Source organism: Protomyctophum bolini, assembly GCF_963924005.1.
Source record: "Protomyctophum bolini genome assembly, chromosome: 17".
In the NCBI taxonomy this organism is placed as follows: Eukaryota; Metazoa; Chordata; class Actinopteri; order Myctophiformes; family Myctophidae; genus Protomyctophum; species Protomyctophum bolini.
The window spans coordinates 37,506,993-37,513,946 of NC_137878.1; positions in this window are offsets into that span (position 1 = coordinate 37,506,993).

The window sequence follows — 6,954 nt, forward strand, 5'->3', positions numbered from 1 at the left end:
GGCACCAGACACCGTGCACACTGCTGTTGCCCCCGCTGCGGTGCAGCCGCCGCTACAGCAAGGAACCTGCCCACAGTACTGGTACAGCTTCAACGGTCGCTGCTACAAGTACGTCGCGTCACGTCTAAGCTGGGCCGACGCAGAGAGGAACTGTGTCTCTCAGGACGCCAACCTGGTGTCCATCCACAGCGTCGAGGAGCACGACTTTGTCCGAACCCTGATCAACGTCTTTGACGTGAGCCAGGTGGTCACATGGGTGGGACTGTCTGACGTCCACAAGGAGGGTTGGTGGACGTGGTCCGACGGGTCCAAAGTGAGCTACACCTTGTGGCAGCTCGGAGAGCCGAACAACAACCACCACCGACACGGGCAACACTGTGGGGTCACAAATTGTGGAACCGATTGGTGTTGTGGAAATGAATGGTGTGACACCGAATGTTATCAGACTTATGCTTCCGTTTGTGAAATTCGCACGTGTTCCTAATGACTGGATTGTCTCATTCAACCCACCATACATTAAATATATACTGTACCTGCAGTAAACCTATAGCTTCAGTTTAGTGATCATTTATCTCTCTTTACTTTAATTATCCTGAAATGTGTAGGTTATGGATTTGGTTATGTGGTAAATAACTTGGGACACTGTATATAGTCCCTACCGTGTACAAAGACTGTTATTAAAAAGTGGAGAAAGTTTGAGACGGCAGACAGCAGATGGAGTGATGTTCGCTGATGGTTTATTTCGACTTTACATTGTGAGCTATACTCGGAGGCCGACTTTTGAAGAATCCTCCAGAATCCTCCAGATGGTGGCGCTATAACAGGCCGTTCTGGAAATGTTGGGGCAGAGGTTCATCGTTGGCATCCAGGGAGTGTGTGTGCAAAATGTGGCATCTACCGGGTTAGCGGTGCCGGAGATTTAGCTGTTCACACACGGACACACGGACGGACGGAGGGCAAAACATACTCTCTCCCCATGCCTTCCCTTCGGCCTGGTGGAGACAATGAACACAGAAGCAATGTAAACAACAATGACCCTAAAAGTCTGCTGACTCTGCATTTTGCCCAATCTTAACATCTCTCTCTTCTACTGTGGTTGATGATTAATCAAATCATTGACAACTTCTGGTAAACGGTGTTGCACGTGATTTCACGGATATCTCATCTTTGTTTGTCATCATAACCCATGCAGGTCATTGGTTGGCCACAGACCGTCTCCAGTAGAGGATGTCTGGTTGGACCTCGAGGAGGGGAGTTGTGGGTTACTGAGCTAAGATGAAAGGTTACCGTGTTATTTATACCACAGATAACTTATCAATGTGAATAGAGTGTACAGTATAGAGCGTACCTGGTTGAACCCTGCAGTCTCTGCAACATCTTCAAATATTAAAGTTGAATAACCTACAGTACATTAAGCTGCATGCCGTTTGGTTTTTAGATAAATATTGATAATTATAAGTTCTCGTTTCTTTCTGTTGTTTTTAGATCACAGTTAAGTTTTCTTTTCCTTCACCCTGCTTCTACAACCTGTTACTGAGAGTCAGCCAATATGAAACAACAACAACAACAAATGTAGCCAATGAATATTGTACATCCACGCTGGACACAATATACAGTACAGCTGTAGAGTGCATTGCTGAAATTTGGCGGAAGTAGCGGGATTTATTAGGCCTACACTTCAACTACTGCATCATTGGCCTTGCTCCTCTCCACTCTCTTTACCACATAAGACAATCCCTTCCTTTCTGATCTGACCCTACTCACCATTATCTCCTTTTCTCTCCTAGGTCTAGACACCCAGCTGACCCTGTGTAACGTCCCCCACCACAGTGTACACACGTTACTTCTCCTTGCCTTTCTTCTGTTCTCCCTGCACACTGCGGCCGCTACATGCCCATATTTTGCTGCTGCACTCTGGGAAGTGTAGTTATTTTGAGTGTTGACCATATTATGGAAGATGCCTGGCAATAAGCTTACAAGAACACACACATTGTGTAGTTGGCTATAAGGCTTTCAATTCATATTATAACTTTAACATTAACGTTAATCCTGCAATGCCACAGAGCTATACTGAAATGAGTGCTGTGCTATTGAGCAACTGTTTGTGTTCAAGGTCATGGGCACAAACTCAAAGGCCCTCCCCTCGTCCATAACAGAGGGTGATTATTTTATGGGTTAAAGGGTTACTATAGTTAACTAAAATAAATTGAATAATGACTACTAGAATAGACAAAAAGAATGAGAGAGAGACCTGGAGAGAGAGAGGGACGCACGCAGGCAGGCAGGCAAGGCAGGCTAGGCAAGGCTAGGCTAGGCTAGGCAGGCAGGCAGGCAGGCAGGCAGGCAGACAGACAGACAGACAGACAGACAGACAGACAGACGTGGGGGGTTTATACAACCAATCATATTACATCAGCTGTGCAGATGCCCTCTGTAGAGCAGATATAAAGACAAGCAGTCTAACGTCTTCATTCAAGATACAGACATTAATATAGAGACATCAAGAAGACTAATCCAATCCAAGCTCGACTGACAGAGAGACAACCTCAGGCTGACATGTTCCTGATTCTTCATCTCCTAGGTGTGCTTTGCTTTGGTTGTAAATGAGAAAACAAGCCAAATATGTATGTAGCATTATCATCAGACATTTCTGTTTTTACTTTGTCTGCTTACAAAAATATAATATTAGATATGTAACATTATGCAAAACATGTATGAAAACACATGACTCAGTGAACACAGAAGCAATGTAAACAACAATGACCGTAAAAGCCTGCTGACTCTGCATTTTGCCCAATCTTAACATCTCTCTCTTCTATACTGTGGTTGATGATTAATCAAATCATTGACAACTTCTGGTAAACGGTGTTGCACGTGATTTCATATAAAGTACAAGGGAATTATGGGAGGCGGTATTAAACTGCCTTTTAGGATATTGGACAATACAGATACAGACAGGCTACTAGACATCTGCTGCTTTGGCTCAAGTTAATGTATAACTAGTCAATAGAGTGGACCTGGTTGAACCCAGTCTCAGTGACTCACTGTACCTCCTTGAGCACCTTTATAGTGTCTGCAACATCTTTGAATATTAAAGTTGAACCTACAATATAATATATATAAGCTGCTGTTGGTTTTTAGATAGGATATTTAATAAACTGAACTTCTTGTTTTTAGATCACAGTTAGGTTTTCTTTTCCTTCACCCTGCTTCTATACAACACTGTTACTGAGAGTCAGCCAATGAAACAAACAACAAATATAGCCAGTGAATGTTGTACAACAGGTAGATAAACAGAAGAATTAACTTAAGTGAAAGATGATCGCATATCCTCCTAGAATCTAGCGGTAGTCAGCACTACTACAGTAGGTCAGCAAATGACCTGAGAGAGAGAGAGAGAGAGAGAGAGAGAGAGAGAGAGAAAGTGAGTGAGCCTGTGCGTTTGCGCCTGTGTGTGCGTGTGCGTGTGTGTGTGCGCGTGCGTGTGTGCGTGTGTGTGTGTGTGTGCGTGTGTGTGTGTGCGTGTGTGTGCGCATAGATATATACAGGTATAAGAAATCTATATGGCTCACCTGCGCTGCTGGCCCAAGAAAGCGACGTTGCTACATTGTGTCTATGGGGCATGTACATTTTAAATAACCATAACTTGCTTAATTCTCAAACAATTTTCAAACGGTTTGGTTGGTTATAAACGTCAGAGACGTCCGCATACTTAGGCCTATATATGCTTTTATATGACATTTATATATATATATATATATATATATATTAAAAAAACAGATCAGCCTGAATCATAGCCAAGTTGATAACGTTTGTTTGTATTAAACCAACCCGTTTGAAAATCCGTCAAGATATGAGCGAGTTATGACTTTTTTTGTTTGAGCTGCGAGCAGCTGAGAGAGAGAGAGAGAGAGAGAGAGAGAGAGAGAGAGTGCCCACAGGTGTGTGGGCATGGGGAAATCATTGAATGGTTTGAACTAAGAAAATGTAAAAATAAGACATTTTCCCAAATTATTTTTATTTCACAACATATTCCCCAATTTCCACTGAGATTATGGTTGTGAATGAATGTGGCAACAGAGTGACATTGTCCTGCATCAGATCATGTGTCCCTGTCCAAATCAGGTTCTCCAATCTCCAGCCTCTTCAGTTTTTTGAAGATTGTTTGAGTCCCTTACGGAGCTGTGTGTGTGGCTGGCTGGCTGGCTGGGTCTGAGCACGAAAACAGCATGGTTGTTTTTCACCACCTGTGCGCAACCTAACACACACGCACATATTAACTGTATGATTTCGGGTGTGCCAGTACAGTACAGTGACAGTACTGTACTGTCACTGTGGAACTGCTTGTCTCAAGATGCCAACCTGGTGTCCATCTACAGTGTTGAGGAGCACAACTTATAGACTTATAGGCCCTCATTTATCAATCGAGTGTAAAATCTGCCACAGATTCGAGTGCAGGTTTCGTAGTACACCCACGTCGCCACGGCATTTATAAAGTGATCGCAAACAGCTGATCCTTCCTTAATTTCGTTCTCACGTTAATAAATGTGACGGCTGAAATCTATCTGGCACGCCCTATGAAATCAAGCCTCGCCCTCGTTTTTGCGACCTGAAAACGGCAATACGTTTACTGAAACCATGGCAACATGAAAAAATAGGTTTCTCCCGTGCACAGACGCACAGCACGCACACGCAACTTGCAAGCTGCCCAACTAACTGGTGTGTTGTTAAATAAATAAAAAACGAACACCTGCATGAATTAAATAAAGTTGTAGGCCTACCCTGTCTGTTTCTCCTCTCGCTTCCCTTATTGCTGCCCGTCTCACGGTCCTCACCCCCGCACGCCACGCACGCACGCACATATCGCAATTTGCAAGCAACTTTCACTGTGTGTTGTTAGTTGTATATTAAATTATTAAAGTATTTTTAATTTAATATACAACAAGATATATTAGTGAACGAAAACCTGAACCTGAACCATAATTAAATAACAAATAGGCACACACACGAACGGTGACACGCTGCTGTTTTGCAGGTGCTCCTCCTGTCCTGTCTGTCTGTCTCTCCCTATCACTGTGGTCCGTCCGTGACCAACTGCATGCACGTTCGACAGTCTAATTAGATTGCCTCGCAGTCGCTGCAGTGGCTGCAGGACTGTCAACTGTCAATTATATTAATGTGCAGCCAAAATATATGGTAGCCTACTGGTGGTGGTGGGCTGACTGGCTGGGTTAGCCTATACCTATCGCCGATGCGGTTCCCATGCACTTGCGCTGGGCTGGCACGGCACATTTGACATTCCAGTGACACGTCAGGTTTATTAAACGAGGAGGAGATTGCATATACCGTAACTCCAGAAAGACAAGTGCTGTTGGCCTGCTGTAGATTACAGTATATAGGCTACCCATGCATGTTGGGACTCTCCGCAGCTGCATTGCACTATAGGCTACTTTCCAACGTCATGGAAATATTCCAGCACAGACAGCCCAAATCCGCATGTATGCCGCATGGACATACATGCAGCATGAGAGAGGCTATCATGTCGTCAAGGCAGTCATAATCAACGTTTATGTAGTGATTTCTGATTTGATCATTGATGAACGAATCATAAACATATGGATGAAGGCTTGCCGCTTGCATGTGTGCTGGTATGTGTTGGCGACGCACGCCGCGCGGTCCCGTCCTCCCGAGCCCCGAAAATGATCTCGCTTTTATCTGAACTGTCAAAACTGTCAAAACCTGTCTAAGCACTTATTTAAATGGTGAATGATTAAGTCCCTTACGCCTATAGCCTGCTAGTACTTACTACAAATAGGCAGCTGTATGCTTGTCATTGTCACTTGGAAATAAAGGCGTGCAGTCCATTTATGCCTTTTTTTAATAAAATAAGCTAACACAATCATAAGCCGCATCACCGCATGCGCTCCAAAAAGTTGCTTGCATAACAAGGCCAGTAAATCACTGTTTGATTAAGCACAAACTAATACATTGTAAACATGTTATATTGTTTTTAATTGCGCGATTTTAATTACTTGTAAAGTTGGAAATCTCTCCCTTTTTTTTTTACATACACATACCGTTTTATATTAACATTTTAGGAGAGAAAACATATGTTTAGATGCCTGTGACAGCGTGTCAGCAGTTCAGACAATGCTGCTCCGCAGCTCGAAGACAGAAAAACATGCGTACGCCAGCTGAGGACCAACCGTGGATTTTCAACGTTGTCACGTTCAATTTCAAGCGTTGGCGGAAATGGTAAATGTCAAAAATGTCGGCAATTTCGGCGTGCACCCATATTTTGGCGTACGCACGGTTGATAAATGAGGGCCATAGAGCGTACCTGGTTGAACCCAGTCTCTGCAACATCTTCAAATATTAAAGTTGAATAACCTACAGTACATTAAGCTGCATGCTGTTTGGTTTTTAGATAAATATTGATATTATAAGTTCTCGTTTCTTTCTGCTGTTTTTAGATCACAGTTAAGTTTTCTTTTCCTTCACCCTGCTTCTACAACCTGTTACTGAGAGTCAGCCAATATGAAACAACAACAACAAATGTAGCCAATGAATATTGTACATCCACGCTGGACACAATATACAGTACGCTGTAGAGTGCATTGCTGAAATTTGGCGGAAGTAGCGGGATTTATTAGGCCTACACTTCAACTACTGCATCATTGGCCTTGCTCCTCTCCACTCTCTTTACCACATAAGACAATCCCTTCCTTTCTGATCTGACCCTACTCACCATTATCTCCTTTTCTCTCCTAGGTCTAGACACCCAGCTGACCCTGTGTAACGTCCCCCACCACAGTGTACACACGTTACTTCTCCTTGCCTTTCTTCTGTTCTCCCTGCACACTGCGGCCGCTACATGCCCATATTTTGCTGCTGCACTCTGGGAAGTGTAGTTATTTTGAGTGTTGACCATATTATGGAAGATGCCTGGCAATA